This window comes from Arvicola amphibius, chromosome 2 (assembly GCF_903992535.2).
Source record: "Arvicola amphibius chromosome 2, mArvAmp1.2, whole genome shotgun sequence".
In the NCBI taxonomy this organism is placed as follows: domain Eukaryota; kingdom Metazoa; phylum Chordata; class Mammalia; order Rodentia; family Cricetidae; genus Arvicola; species Arvicola amphibius.
This window is the reverse complement of record NC_052048.2, coordinates 151,674,385-151,691,547: the sequence shown is the minus strand read 5'-3', so window position 1 is coordinate 151,691,547 and position 17,163 is coordinate 151,674,385.

Sequence of the window (17,163 nt, the reverse complement as noted above, 5' to 3'; positions counted from 1 at the left end):
TACATCTTCTTCCCCCACTCCCACCATACCAGAATCCTGGTCTCCAATACCAGCAGGCATTCTCTGTGAACACACCAACTGAACAGGCCAGGGAAACAGGTAAGCTAACTGAAAACCTTCCCCTCCTCCAAACCCAATCCCCAAATCTTATCCCTATCTCTGCAAAAGAAAACCTGTTGATGCCTTCTTTATCCCTCTCCCCACACCTCCTGTGGACTCTTCAGACCTTCCACTCCTAAAGTCCTTCCTCCCTTTTATCCCAGCCCCCAGCTGTAGCAGGAACTCCCTGTTAACCCACATACCACTGCTATCAAGGGGGCATGTTGGCTGTTTGTAGCTATTCCCCTCTCCTTCTGTTCCTCTAAATCCAAACTTTAGTCTTATCTGCAGCTCCCTAGCAGACCCAGCTCTATATAAGACCTTCTCTTCACCATATCCCCCATTCTGAGAAGATGAAATACATAGATCCTAGTTGAATATTCTGCTCTCATCTCTCCTGTTAACTGCTTCAGATCCTTATAAAATCCTTTCCAACCAGCCTATCCCCATTCCTAAGAGTCAGATCCCAATACCCAAAAATACATTTTATCTGGAAATCCTTTTCAGATCCAAAGAAAATTTCCTACCAGGCAATGCATAGCCATCACACTCTGAAATTCAGAGAGAAACAGAAACCAAGGAACAATCACTCACCCAACAAAGACAAATCCAGAAATCAGCACCTATACTTATAATAATCCTAAACCCAGCCTAGATACCAGCATAAAAAAAAACACAGTCAACAATAGTTAGGGCAATATGTCTCTACGAGTGCCCAGCTATCCTACCACAGTAGGCCCTGAATATTCCAGTACAGCCAAAGCACAAGAAAAAGACCTTAAAACTACCTGTATGAAGGTGATAAGGGTCCTTAAAGAAGAAGAAATTTAGGAAAACACAGTAAAAGGAAATGTATGAAACTTTTCAAACCTGAAAATGGAAAGAGTCAATAAATAAAACCAAAACTGAGGGAATTGTTGAAATTAAAAATTTAGGATTTCAGAAAGGAATTACCAACAGAATGCAAAAAGATGGAATAGAGAATCTCAAGTGTTGAAGAAACAATAGAAGAAGACAAAAAAAAGTTAAATCTAAAAAACTCACACAAAACATCCAGGAAATCTGGGAAACTATAAAAGGACCAAACCTAAGAATAATAGAAATAAAAGAAAAAAAAGATTCTCCGGTCAAAGGACCAGAAAATATTTTCAACAAAATCATAGGAAAAAACTTTCCTAACCTGAAGAAGGAGATGCCTATAAAGTTAGAAGCTTACAAGACACCAGATAGATTGGACCAGAAAAGAAAATCTCCAAGTCACATAATAATCTAAACACTAAATGTACAAAACAAAGAAAGAATATTAAAACTTCAAAGAAAAAAGACCAAGTAACATATGAAAGCAAAACACATTATTTCTCAATGGAGACTTTGAAAGCTGGAAGGACCTGAGCAGATGTGGTGCAGACTCTAAGAGTCCATAGACGCCAACCCAGAATACTATACCCCCCAAAATTTTCAATCACCATAGATGGAGAAATTATTACATTGTAAAGTCAAATTTAAACACTTTGTTTCTACAAATCCAGTCATATAGAAGGAAAATTCCAGCCTAAGGAGGTTAACTAAACCTATAAGAAAACAAGGAAAACACGAGGAACAAATAATGTCAGACCAGAGAAACCAAAAAAGGGAAGCATGTGTGCATGTGCACACACACACACACACACACACACACACACACACACACACACACTACCACCACCACCAACAACAAAATAACAGTAATCAATAATTGTTGGTCATTGATATTTCTTAATATCAATGGTCTCCCTTTCCCAATAAAAAAGCACAGACTAACAGAATGGATATGACAATAGGATTCGTCATTCTGCTGCATCCAAGAAATACACCTCAACATCAAGGACAGACATCACCTCAGAATAAGGGCTGGAAAAATATATTCGAAGCAAATGGACCTAAGAAGCAGGCTGGTGCAGCCAGTTTAATAGCTAACAAAATAGACTTCAAACCAAAACCAATCAAGAGACATTACATACTGACCAAGGAAAAATCTACCAAGGGAATATTGCAATTCTTAGCATTTATGCACCAAACAAAAGGGCACCCAAGTTCAGAAAAGAAACATTACTACAGTTTAAATCACATCTTGACATCACACACACTGATAGAGGGAGTCTTCAGTATCCCACTTCTAGCAATGGACAAGTCCTCAAAAAAAAAACTAAAAAAGAAATAGTGGAGCTTATAAACATTATAGACCAAATGGACCTAACAAATATTTGTAAAACATTTCATCCAAACAAAAGAATACACATTCTTCTCTCCACCTCATGGCACAGACTCCAAAACTGACCACACACTCAGACACAAAGCAAATCTCAACAGATACAAAAGAATTGTAACAGCTCCCTGCATTCTATTAGATCACCAGGAATGAAAGCTGGATTTCACCAACAAAGGAAACAGAAAGTCTACAAACTCATGGGAAACTGAACAACTCCCTACTGAATGAAAAATGGGTCAAAACAGAAATAAAGAAAGAATTTAAGGACTTCCTAACATTCAATAAAGTAAAGGAAGTACTTAAAGACTTTCTAGAATTCAATGAAAAAGAATACACAACATACCCAAACTTACGGAACACAATGAAGGCAGTTCTAAGAGTCAAGTTCATAGCAATAAATACCTACATTTTAAAAAACTGGACAGATCTCAAACTGTCATCTTAACAGCACACCTGAGATTTCTAGAACAAAACGAAGAAATCATACCCAACACTAGATGGCAAAAAATAATCAAACTTGGGGCTGAAATTAATAAAATAGAAACAAAGAGAAAAATACAAAGAATCAATAGAACAAAGAGTTGGTTCTTTTAGAAAATCAATAACATAAACACTGATCCAAATTATTTACAAGGCAGAGAATAATATGTAAACTAACAAAATAAGAAACAATAAGGGGACATAACAGCAGACATTAAGGAAATCTAGAGAATCATAAGGTTATACATACTTTAAAAGCCTACACTCCACCAAATTGGAAAATCTAAAAGAAATGAATAATTTTCTTCAAAGATAACACCTATCAAAGTTAAGTAAAAATCAGATAACCAATTTAAACAGACCTATAACCCCAGAAATAGGAACAATCATTAAAAGTCTCCCAAACAGAAAAAAAAAAGCCCAGGTCAGATAATGTTACCACCAGATTGTCAAAGAAGAGTTAATATCAATATTCCTCAAATTATTCCACAAAATAGAAACAGAAGAAACATTGCCAAATTCATTTTACACAGCCACAGTAACCCTGATATCTAAACCAAATAAACACCCAACAAAGAAAATTACAGATCAATTTCTCTTATGTTCCTAGATGCAAAAATACTCAATAAAATATTTCCAAATTGAATCCAAGAGCACATCAAAAAGATCATCCACCATGATCAAGTAGACTTTATCCCAGAGATACAGGGATGGTTCAACATATGAAAGTCAATAAAATGTAATCTACCATATAAACAAACTGAAAGACAAAAATCACACAATCATCTCATTAGATGCATAAAAAAGCCTTTGACATAATCCAACACCTCTTTATGATAAAAGTCCTGGAAAGATTAGGGATATAAGAGACATGCCTCAACACAATAAAGTCAGCTTATAGCAAACCTATAGCCAACATTGATTTAAATGGAGAGAAATTCAAAGCAATTCCACAAAAAATGAAGAACAAAAGAGGGTTGTTTACTCTCTCCATATCCAATAGACATTCAGTATAATACTTGAAGTCATAGCTAGAACAATGAGACAACTGCAGGAGAATAAGGGGATACAAATTAGAAAGGAAGAAGTCAGTGTATTGCTATTCGCAAACAATATGATAGTATATGTAAGAGACTCTAAAAATTGTATTGGGGAACTCCTATAGCTGATGAACAATTTTTGCATAGAAGCTTGGATACAAAATTAACTCACAAAATCCTATTATATATAAAAATTCCTATTATATTATGTTGGAGTAATATAGCAAGTGAAAGCAAGTGAAAGCCTTGTATGATCAAAATATGTCCCATGCTTATGGATCAGTAGAATTAACATAGTAAAAATGGCCATCCTACATAGTCAGTGCAACTTCCAACAAAATCTTGATACAATTTTCATAGACCTTGAAAGGACAATATTAAATATTATATGGAAAAGCAAAAACCTAGTGAAACAGAAAAACTTCTGTAAGGCAAAAGACACCATCATTTGGGCAAATAGTAACCTACAAATTGGGAAAAGATTTTTTGCCAGATCCACATCTAATAGAAGACAAATAACTAAAATATATAAATAATTCAAGAAGCCAAACATTTTTTTAAAAAATACACATAATGCAACTAAATATGGGGTACAGATCTAAACACAGAATTCTCAATAGAAAAAATTCACATGGTTGAGAAACATTTAAAGAAATGTTCAATACCCCTGGTTATAAGGGAAATTCAAGTCAAAACTTCTTTGAGAATCTCTCTTACACCTGTCAGAATGGCTAAAAATCAGTGTAAGCTCATGCTGGTAAGGCTGTGAATTAAGGAGAAGTCTCCTCCATTGCTGGTGGAAATGAAAACTTGTATGGTCACTACAGAAATTAATATAGTGGTTCCTCAGAAAGTTGGGACTTGATCTATCTCGAGATCCAGTTATATCAGTCTTGAGCATACTTCATCCTGCCACAAGGATGCTTCTTCAACAATTTTCATTGCTGCTGTATTCATAATATCCAAAATCTGGAAACAATATATATGTCCTTCAACAGAAGAATGGATAAAGACTATGTGACACATTTACATAATGGAGTATTACTCAGTTGTTACAAATAAATATGATATATATCCACTTATATGTGGATATTAACCATTAAATAAATTATAACAAATCTGTAGATCCAGAAAGGTTAGATGTAAAGGAAGAGTCTGGGGGTGAGGAACACATGGTTCTCCCTGCTCAGGGGAAATAGCATAGATAGGAATGAAAACAAAAGGGTCATCTGGGAGCAGGGAGGAGAGATAGAGTTGGGGAAGGGAATTCAGGAAGAGACAGATGGAATTGAGAGGCATTTGAGAGGTGATATGGAAACATAGTACAACGGAAACTTCCTAAAATATATGAAGGCATTCCTAATAAGGTCTCCTAATAATAGGGGATATGGAGTCCCAGCTGGCCATCCCTTGTTACCAAATGAGGTTTCCAGTGCTTGAACTAGATTGGACTAGATGTTGGCTAAGGCAGATCCCATAAAAATCCCCAAACAACACAGGTTGAGGCTAAAACAATGGGCTGTTCTCTGCAAACTGACAATGGTACCCCATTGCTGAGGATAGCACCCACACAGCTCATTTTTCATGGAGAGTCAAGCTGGTGCCTATATGGAACCTACATCCCTACATCCTAGTGTCTTTAGTGTTAGAAGGTACTCTGCAGGCTGACAAAAGAGAAATGTAAACACCAACCCATTCACAAAACCTTTGACCTACAATCTGTCCTGCCTGCTAGTTCAACTGTGGCACAAGTCCTGTGGGAACAGTGAACCAATGTCTTATTAGACTTAAGGCCTACTCCAAAATATGGAGCCCATACCCAACACTGCTCAGGTGACCAAGAACAGGAGACTAGATAGCACATAGACCAAGGGTAAAATCAAACATTACTGGTCTAAGCGGGGGGGTACGTATCAATAAATTGACTTGTAAAGATATTCTGCTACACTCATATATTATTTATTGTCTTGTTCATTTATCATCAAAGAAACTTCCTCCTGCAGCAGATAAAAACAGAGCAAAAACCCACAGCCAGACATTACAGAGAGAGAAAGAGAGAAACTTTGGTACACAGCTTGAAATAGGTTGTCATAATTAAATCCCCCCTCTCAGAACTCAGGGACTCTCATCAAAGAGGAAGCAGAAGCAGTATAAAAGCAACATGGGAACGAGGGCATTGGGAGAACAAGGCCCTGTGAATCAACCAATCAAGGCTCCAGTGAACTCATAGAGACAGAAACAGCAAGCAAGGTCTACACTGGTCTGCACCAAGTCTTCTGTGTATGTACTATAGCTGCCAGCTTAGTATTTTTATGGGAATCCTGAGTGTGAGAAAAAGTGGGTCTCTGGTTCCTGTGCCTGCCCTTGGGGCTCTTTTCCTTCTACTAGATTGCTTTGTCCAGCCTTGGTAGGATGGCTTTTTATCTTATTATATTTTATTTTGTCATGTTTGGTTGCTATCTTAGACTTATCTTAGATGCCTATTCTAAGACAGAAAGGGAATGAATCACGAGGGGAAGGGAGGGTAGAGGAGCTGGGAGGAGTAGACTAGGGGAAATAGAATCAGGATATTTTGTATGAGAAAATAATCTTTTTCAATAAAAAGAAAAAATGAGGGAGAAGATTCTATTTTATCAAACAATTCAACAGGAATTTCTATACAATCTCTTTCAGAAAATAAAAGAGGAGAAACTACTCTAAGTCCTTTCATGAACTAGAACTACCCTGATGCCAAAATCAGACCAAGATGGTGTCTTTCTCAAATGGGATATTACTTAATGTACTTCGTAAACACAAATATAAGATCCTTAACAAAATATAAGCAAATGCACATATAGACCCTGTGCCAAAATAAGTGGTACTTGTATGTGGGATGAAATATTGATTCATTACTCAAAAGCCCATTTTAACAAGCTAACTTAGAAAACAACACAATCATATCAACAAACAGAAAATGGGGAAATGTTCATTCTGGCTCATGATCTAAACTTAGGAGAGAATCCGTCATGTGGGAAGACATGTTAAGTCTCAAAGAGACCCAAGACTGTTAGCATCTAGGCACATCTGGCCTTGCCCCTTGGGAACCTTGCAGAGCGCATCGCCCCTGTGCATGCCTGTGTGCAGAGCAGTCAGTACCCTGTCCCTTTAAAAGGTGAAACTCTGTCTACTTTTATCTCCCTTTCTCTCTTTGCATCTCACTCGGTCTCTATCTCCGTCTCCCCTCTTCTTTCCCTTCCTCCTTTCCCTTCCCTTCCCCCAATAAAACTTCCCACTTAAGTTCCATCTGCAAGGTATAGCGTGTCCATCTCTCAACTACTGAGCGACACCTTGCCCCAGTCAAGGCACAATATCATAGCAAAGACAAATGGGTAACTGAGGTGTCTGTTTAGCATGTCAGAGCAGACATTGGCCATTAGTACCTGTTACACTGGCTCCTCACCCCTCTCACCCTGCTGCCCCCTACCCTAAACTTCTCCAACCCCAGAGCTTCACTATACCTCCCCAGGTTTCTCTTCCCTATATAACCCTGCCATTTTGGCTGCTTGGCCTCTTGGCCTTCTGGTTCCTCTCTTCCTCTCTCCCTCTCTCCCTCCCCTCCTCTTATGCTCAGTTCAGTCTGGACCTTTCCACATGCCTCTGACTGAGTTCTCCCTCAAATCTACAACAAACCTTCTTCTCCTCCATCAAACCCAGGAACCGTGATATCCTCATTATTTTTTTTTTCCACTCAGCATGGGGACAGAAGCTACATTTGCTGTGGCCACGGCAGGAATTTGCTCACATCTGGGAAGATCCTCAAGAAGAGAAAGGAAGATAGCTTAGGGCAGGTCTTCACCCCTCATTAATCCTCTTTAGAAATCTTCACAGACATGCCCAGTGGTAATGCCCTACATCCAGTCAAGCTGATAATCAAACTTAACTGTCACATGTGGAGTCTTGTTTTATGACAAAGGTGATACAGCAGATTAGGGACAGGCTGTGAGCTGAGCTGGTAATTCCACCGCTAAGCAGTTTTTCCACTCTTTACAGCTGCGTGGCTTTCAAATGCTCTATATCTGTGCCAATAGTAAGCATTATTCTGTTTATTCTTTTCTGTTTAATGTTTTACCCACTGCTTCTCAGGTACAGGAAGACGTGGAGAGAAAATACAACTTCAGACTTCAATTACTAAAGTTATTCTGCGTTTCAAGGACTTCTAATGAAAGACCCGGATAAATCCAGACCCCTCTATCAGAAAAAAATAGAGCCAAAAATTTAAGCAGGGAGAGAAGAATCAAAAATCTAGATTAGCTGGTTCAGTGACTCTGTTTCAGGAACTAGCTGAAGATAGTTAGATTATAATCTTGAGAAACAGGGAGTTACCCACTTGTGATTATCACTGGTATTTTCGGAATTTTCCAGTGATGCCCTCCCTACCCCCTTTGGGTTATTGGGTTATGGCTTCTTCTCTTAAATACCCCTTCTCCCAGCTAAACGGGGTCGAACTCCTCCCCTGCATGGATATGAGTCTCGGCCCCAGTGCACTGGTTCCTGTCAATAAATCTCGTGTGATTGCAGCAAGGACGGTCTCTCGTGAGTTCTTGGGGGATCATATTATCCCGAGACTTGAGTGAGTCTCCCCACACCAGTGATCTTTCATTTGGGGACTCATCCGGGATTGGTGACCACCCTCATCTCCGAAGACCCACTTGGAGGTGAGACATTGTCTGTGTGTCTGTGTCTTTGTGTTTCTGTGCCAGCTGATTCAGATTCAAGTTCTGTACTTTGGGGTTTATAGTAATGTCTGTGTCTTTGTGTTTCCATGCCGACTGAATTCAGGTTAAGATTCTGTACTTTCGGGTTTACAGTCATGTTTGTGTCTTTGTGTTTCCTTGCCCGCTGAACTCAGGTTCAGGTTCTGTACTTTGGGGTTTACAGTTGTGTCTGTGTGTTTGTGTTTCTGTGCCGGCTGAATTCAGGTTCTGTACGGGGTCTGTATTTTCGGTTTTGGTTTTGCAGTCACTCGCGTCTCAGAAGGAGATGGAGGAAGTGATCAGCAGACATGCTAGGAGATCACCGACTGCCACCCTGGGAGATGTCCCGGGAGGTGAGAAGGGACCCAGGGACGCCTGGGAGATTCCCGTCTGGGTGCTGGTGAGGATACGGAAGTTCTCCTGGATTGGAGGAACTATACACCCTCTCGGCTGTCTATATTTCTGAATGGTTTTGTCTGTCTCGGTGGAGACTGACATTTGTTTGTTTGTGTGTCCTGTGTGTCTTCAGTCTTTTGTTTCGTCTTACTTGTGACTTTGACGATTGGGACAGACTGTGACGTTGACTCTGGATCAGTGGTTTTGTCTGTCTAAGTTTTGTTAGCCTTTGTCTGTGTCTTCAGTCTCTGTTTTGTCTTATGCGCAAGTAGCGTGTTCAGTTCTCTGGTGAGATGCGCGGGTGGCGTTTCTCAGTTCTGTAGTATGACACGCGAGTGGCGGTCAGTTTTCTGTAAAGACATGTGTGGGTAGCAGTCCCATTTTGACAGCAAGGTAGGTCACACCCTCAAAGCAGCTTGAAGCTGTGTCTTTGGTTTGTTTGGCGCCTTTGTCCTGTATGTCTGTGTAATGTGTGTTGTGCTTTTGTCCTGACTTAGACTGACGCTGACTCAAATCATGACTTCTTTGACTTTGATACAAGACTTTAGAAATAGGGCCATAAGCATAGGGGTATATTTCATTAAAAAAAAGAGTCAGCTTCAGCCCCAAGCACATAGCTGCAGGGCAGCATGCTTGTATGGATAGCTGGGCTGTTCAGCCTTGCTGTTGCAAGGTATCAAGGCTGCCAGACACAGTTGTCAAAGGCGGATGTACCCCAATAGGATTTCAAACATTAAACAAAAAAATCTGAGGGTAATCGCTATGGCCTAAAGAGGTTAACAATCTTTTTTTTACCACCCTGCTTCCCTGTGCTGATGGATGAGTTCCCTCTGCCTTCCCTGGGAGCCGCACACCTCAAATCTCTGGTCAAAGCTGACCAAGGCATGGCTCCGTGGGTGAAGAACTCTTTCAAATCTTATGGGTTATAAATATCTGTCATCATTTGTAGGGGCTGGTTACAAATTATTGTTGGTTACTGTAAAAAAAAAACCCTATTATTGGTCTCAAATGTTTCACACTGTTACAGAATTTTATGTAGTAGTCTTTTAAATATACATATATTTAAATATATATTTGTAATATACATATATATATATATTACATATACAATATTCTGTCTGTGTGTATGCCTGCAGGCCAGAAGGGGGCACCAGACTCCATTATAGATGGTTGTGAGCCACCATGTGGTTGGTGGGAACTGAACTCAGGACCTTTGGAAGAGCAGGCAATGTTCTTAACCTCTGAGCCATCTCTCCAGCCCCTATGTATCTTGTTTAAAATGTAGCCATACATACCCCACTGAGAAAAACCACAAAAAGACTTTGCTAAGAGTTTTTTGTTGTCTAAAAAGCAAGAGAGATTTTTGGTATGTTGTCTAAAAAGCAAGACAGATTTTGGTTAAAAAATATGTAAATAGAAATGGGCCTTATCTAGTTTCCTATGCATGTTTTTAAGGTCAAACTTAAAGCAGGTAGGGAGTAGCTGACAGTCTATCGCCACTGAGTTCTCATGGTCCTGCCTCAGCGTGACATGCCCTGCCTTGTTGAAGCCTTTGGGAGGCCTGCCCCCTTCAGAACAGAGATGGGGTATCCTGTCTCTGCAAGTCCTCAGACTGAATGCCTTGAGCTCCTGCGTCCTCCTGCCTGATAGCGTCTCTCTACCCAGCTATTACATCCCTGTCTCACAGTCTAACTTCACATGGAATAAGAACTAAGTGTCTGTGGACATGAAAATGGGCGACTTCACATACTGAGAAACAGTGTGGGGACTGAAGAAACCGCTCAGTTCTTAAGAATGCTTACTGCTCTTCCAGAGGACCTGAGTTTGATTCCCAGCACCATACAGGGTGGTTTGAGAGCACCCGCAAGTCCAGCTCTGAGGAGCCTGACCTCTCCTCTGCCTTCCATGGGCATCTGCACACAGAGATACACAAATAAAATTCTTTTTTTTTCTTTTTTTTTCTATTTTGGTTTTTTTGAGACAGGGTTTCTCTGTAGCTTTTATAGAGCCTGTCCTGGAACTAGCTCTTGTAGACTAGGCTGGCCTCGAACTCACAGAGATCCGCCTGCCTCTGCCTCCCCAGTGCTGGGATTAAAGGCGTGTGCCACCACCGCCCGGCTCAAATAAAATTCTTTAAATACATATATATTATAATATATATAATATGAGTGGAACTAAAAATGATCAACCAGAGGTACATGAGGCAAGAAGAACATCAAAACAACAAAACCAATGGAATACATTTTTTGACAAGAGAGGACAGAATAATTTTTAAAGCAGGAATGGATTTAACATTGTATCCCCAGTTCCAAGAGGGATTCCAAGTGCTTGCTGGCCATTCAGTCTAGCTAAAATGGCAAGATTGCATGTCTGCTCACATGCAGACGCCCGTGGAAGGCAGAGGAGGGGGTCAGGCTCCTCAGAGCTGGAGTTAGGGGCGCCTTCAAGCCACCTGTGTAGGTGCTCAGGTCCTCTGGAAGAGGACAAGCATTCTTAGAAGCTGAGCTGTTTCTTCATGTCCTCACGATTTCTCACCGCTTCAGAGAGAGACCCTGTGTCAAAAATTAAAGTGGGGAGCAATAGCAGAAGGCCGACATGGACTCTGTCTTCACACATGCGTGAACCCACATGCACGTGAGAGAGACAGAGGCAGAAAGACAGAGACGGTAGCTAGGAGGGAAATTAGCACCGGATAAGGGAGCCCTGAAGGCAGAGGCAGTCCTGGAGGAGATGCAGCAGTAACTACAGTGGGGGAGAAGACAGTGATATGAGAATCTGCAAATCAGAGGCAAAGAGTTTATGTCATCTGTGTTGGAAAAACAGTGTCATGTGACTTCTGCACATATTACAAAAATTTAAGCAACTCAATTAATATTTAAACTTGCCATGTTAGATGGACATTTCCACACTTGAACATAAAAGAAAAAAGGAAAGAGTGTATTTCACCAAATGCTCACAGAACTGTGACAAAGCCCCAGCACATATTAACTTTGAGAGGAAGTCTCAATAAATTCTAAAGTGATGTATTGTCACAGTCTGTCACCAAGATAAAACTAAATCAAGAAACAAAAACTGAAAGGATACTTTCTAAACACTAGGGTCGGCCTGACGACCTCTGATTCGCTCTCGTTAGTAACCTCTGATTGGCTATTAAAACAGGAAGAAGGAACTGATTCTCGGGTTCATTCCCTCCAGGGCAGCCAGCTGCTTAACTGCTTTCAGAACCTGGGATCCAAGCGAAGTACAGCGCCGCCTCAAATGGTGACAGAGACACAGCATGACCACTAGATGGCAGTGTTGCTCACGTTTATCCTCATTTAGCTGCATCCCTATCATACAAAGTAGATTACATTTCAGATTCAGTTTTGGTCCCTTCCAGCTTTATCTAAAATAGCTATTAATGAAAAAACAATACTATTTATGGTCAATAATTTTATTATTCCATACAATAAATATTTTTTCTCAAACAGACGTTTTCTAAGTCTGCATACTTTCTGTCACTTTCTTAGTTTACTGATGCACTTTTGGGTTCCTTGGGCGATAAGGGAAAGACATTTGCTGTCAGCTGAAGTGTTAGGAAGAGAACCGGTTTTAAAGAACGGAAGCTTTCTATATTGTCTCTAATTTGTAGTAAATAATCTTGTCAACACAAGTATATAGATGTATGGAGAAACTGGTCTTCAAAAAATCTATCTTGTGTATTTTCATCCTATCAAAAACAAACAAACAAACCAGAAACAAAACGAATAAATGGGAAGCTACTCTATTTTTAAAGATTCTATGGGAGGAAACCACCAGTCAGGAAGTTGCTCCTGTGTATCCAAATCACCCCTGCTGAAGCTTAATCCTGCTTCCTCTAGCAGAGGCTTGGGGAGGTTGAAGGCCTCTGCAGACAGGGATTGAATTGGCCTGGCTTTCTGGGGTGTGCCTGTGAGAAATCGGGGACCTCAACCAGTCACAGAGGTGGGCGCAACCTCAGGTAAACCAATGGCTCCAGAGTTGTCATAGAAAGAAACTCTCAAATAAAAGCCTGACATAAAGTGGCATGAGTGCAATTACAGAGAAAGAAGCCATGAATTTGAAAGAGGCCAAGGGACTTGGAGCGAAGAAGAGGAGATGGAATAATTATACTCTCAAAAATGAGAGAGAGAGGAAGGGAGGGGAGGGAAGGGGGAGGAGATGGAAATCTTTAATAAAAAAAAAAACAACTCAAAAAAATGAGAGAGAGAGAGAGAGAGAGAGACAGAAATCCTACTTGAAGTTCAAAGATAAAATCTTGAAGTAAAGAGATAGAGGTATTGAACATAGTTAACAGATGTTCTGGAATCTACTACTGTTTTTAAAATAAATGTTAACAGACATTAGAGGAAGCAGGATGCTAAAGTCAAGACATTGACCAAAAATTCATTCCTCCCAGGCGTGGCCTATGATGAACTTTCAGGATCAAGATTGGGACTGTGCTGGCCTTGTCTGCTTGCCTTCCTCTCCCTCTCTGCCCATCCCCCTTTCCTCCCTCCCTCCAGCGCTGGACAGTGCCCACACCCAGGGCTACACTCCCAGGCCTCCCTCCTTCCCTTTATTCCTTTCTCCACATCCTCCCATCTTTTTCTTCCTTTCCTATCTCTCTGCTTTTGTTGTCCTTTCCTCCTTTCTTTATTTTTTTATTTGTTTTTATCGAGCTATATATTTTTCTCCGCTTCCCTCCCTTCCTATCCCCTCCCCTTCTACCCTCTCTCACAGTCCCTATGCTCCCAATTTACTCCCTCCTTTCTTTTTTAAGTTACAAAACAATCACACTTACCTTGAGAAGGAAGTTCAAACAATGCAGGCATAGCAAACAGTGAACAGGATAAAGCATTGCCACTGGCTAACCCTCCTGGACTCTCTCTAGGCAGCGTGCTCAGAGAAGGCCAGAGAAGGGAGCCACTTCTACACATCATCTGGGGCAGCACTGCACACTCTGCCCTGTGGGCTACTTTGCACACTGAAGCATCCCAGGATTAAATATGTTTGGGGAGGTCTACGGGATTGGTTGACCATTTCTCCCTGACCACACGTAAACTCTGCCATTGGCTGGTTGCCATTCCCCACACTACAGAGAGGTCTCTACCCCTGTGTCACATTTCATGTGCTTCTGTTAAGTGGATTCCATGCCAGGCTGTCCTGAGTCTCCAGGATGTCAGACTTCTTCAGCTCTATCCATGGATTAGAAAACATTGCTATTTTCACAGAACAGGCCATTAAAGTATAGATGCTGATGTGAGCTCTTTGCAGTCTTAAGCAGGCCTGAGCTGCACAATGCATTCCAGGTCAGCATAAGACCATCCGATGAGACCCAGTCTGGGGAAACCAACCAACTAATCAACTAACCAACCAACCAACCAACTAACCAACCAACCAACCAACTAACCAACCAACAACAACAACAACAAAAAACTAAGAATAAAAACAAGACAGAGAAACAAGGATGACTGAGTAAGAGGAACTTGAGAATCTCCAGCTAAAGGGAACTTCTCTTTTCTTCATGGCTTATGAAAATGTGGCATTTATGAAGTCTATTTGTGGTTTGGTTTGGGGACATTTTACAAAATCAGTATATGGTGAAGGTCATAAAACACCTATGCAGTACATTCAGTGAGGGTGGTAAGTGGGGCAAGCAGTGTCTCTTGCTTTGGAAGTTTGTTAGTACCCTCTTCCCAGAACTCTCAGCCTCCTTGAACACAGTCTCCTTCCTCTTTCTGTGGACATGTTTGGGGTTCTTTGATTACATGCCTCAGGATGGAGTTGTTGAGAGACAGGTTTCTAGGAGTAACTTCCCCAGCTATGAGCCAGCAGAAACATAGAGATGCTTCCATTTCATCCCCATGCCTACAGTTGCTAGGTGTTCCGTGGTCTCCCCAGCTTCTCATGTGGCACAAGCTGGGGTTTTAATTTGTTTTGTCTTAATTCTACAATGACTAATTATGTCATTGTCCATTTCCTTCGTCCAATCCATGTTCCCGTGTTAACTCCTGCTTTAGAACTGTTTACCTAAAGAGAAACCACCCTGAACATCCAAAGAAACTTTCATCAGGTATGGGAATTAGAATTCTTTCCTGTCTTGAGCCTATTATTTTATTTGACAACAGATTGGATATTCTCCTCATGCTTCTTCTAATAAATTTCAGGTTTTTACTTTTAAGCACATCTACAATCATCTGACTGATATTGTGTGAAGTGGGAACCAAGGCTCCTTCATGTTTTTCTTTGTATGAATGTTAAGGTGTGTGCAGGACTTCATGCTTATATGCACGTGCCTGTGGAGGCAAGAGGTCAACTTGAAGTGTTGTTCCTCACATCATCCACACTGTTTTTGGTTTGGGTTTGGTTTTTTTCAGACAGGGTCTTTTCCTGGCCTTGCACTGGCTGATTAGGCTAAGCCGGCCAGCAAGTAAGCCCCCGGGACTTGCCTATCTCTGCCTCCCCAGTGCTGGAATTACAGATCCTGGCACCAGTCCCAGCTTTTTATATGGACACTGGGACCCACACTCAAGTCCTCCAGCCTGCACAGCGAGTTCATTCCCAACCGAGCCCGCCTGGATGGCGTGGTTTACCGTCTCTGTGGCAAATAAAGACTCCCATGCCATTTATGGAAATGAGAGAAAGGGTGCTTTCATTTATTTTTGGTGAGTGCATAGAACAAATCAAAGACAGGAATGCCAGGTAAAGGAATTCAGTGACGCGGGAGGTTAAAGGTGTTTATTCTGTGGGCTGTGGTTTGGAGATTCCTGGTTGGACCCTGGAGTTCTGGGTGGGTGCCGTATCACACAGGAAACAATTTTAGCCTGCCCTGGGATGGGGTAGAAGACTAACAGATTCAGTGAGCATACTTCACCAGAAGCCTTCTGCAGGGCCTGCCCTCTCTGCTGGGGGCACTGACCTTCCTGAGGGTACAGTCATGGCCACTGTCTAGCAAGCATGAAAAGCAGACAGACAATGGACCAGAAGGGGCCATGCACCGGGGGGAGAAAATGCACTTGTTCAAGGGATTTACTGGTCAGGGATGGACGTCGCCCACGTGTAAGGTCCAGGTCAAGAATGCATGCTGTAGTGCTTGAATCATGCATATTGGGCTGAATAAATATAAGGAATGGTTGTTATCAACTTGTGGGCATAAAAACATTCCTAAGAATCAGCAACTATTTGGTAGCAGTACACAAATGAGGTAAAAATTTGTCCTTGGCTGTACAGTTTTAAATCAACTCTTAAAGGCTTTAGATCATTAAAATTGATTAGAGTGTCCTGCAGACTTCTTTCAAAGGCATTCCAGACTCTGAAAATGGCCTGCAAGTCAAGAAAACACAAATCTCTGCAAGGGGCAGGGAGAGGGGGGAAATGAATTTGGGTCCTGGGTTGGCCCTGTGCCCACACCTACTCCGTTCAGTGTGACACCCTTGTGGAATTATGCAGAAAGCAGTTCCTTAAAGTCTGTTCCAAGTGGAAACAAACTCTTGAGAGACATCAGCCAGGACCTTCTGTTGCTTCCCAGGGTCTGCGATTCACAACTTTGAAGCTGTCGCGAGTTTGAACTCTTTACTGAAAAGATTCTGACATGTCTACTTCCTTCCTATCAATATACTACTTGTTTGTCAGCGTACTATTCCAATGGATAACTGAGCTCCGCAGACAGATCTGCAGAGATATGTGAACTCCAGTGTGAAGCAGTTTTGACTGCACACACTGCCACTGCAGAGGTCGGCACACAAAGTGCTTTGTGCCACTGGGACCATCACTTCGGCTCAAGGGCATCTCAAAGATGGCTTCCTGCCTGGCATTTACCCCAGAGTGCATCCTGGGGGCATGCCTCCCAGTTAACAGTGGTTTAATGAAGGTAACACAAGTTTAATGGTAACCAGACCCACCATGGTTATGTGCATAAGACAGCAGAAAGAATAATCCTAGGGTGTATCTTATGGCTGAGTAAAAGTTATTTCTATTATTAATCAATGAAAAGAAATCCTTCCCACTAGTTCCTTGTAACACCACCGTTCTTAAAATGTGTACCCACACTGGCAACAGCCTCGCTTGTGCAGACGGTAGGAATAGTCATGCAAGTCTGCAAAAGTCAGGAAACTAAACCCTGGAGAGGCTAGCATCAACGTTTACTTTAATGAGCACATAACTGACC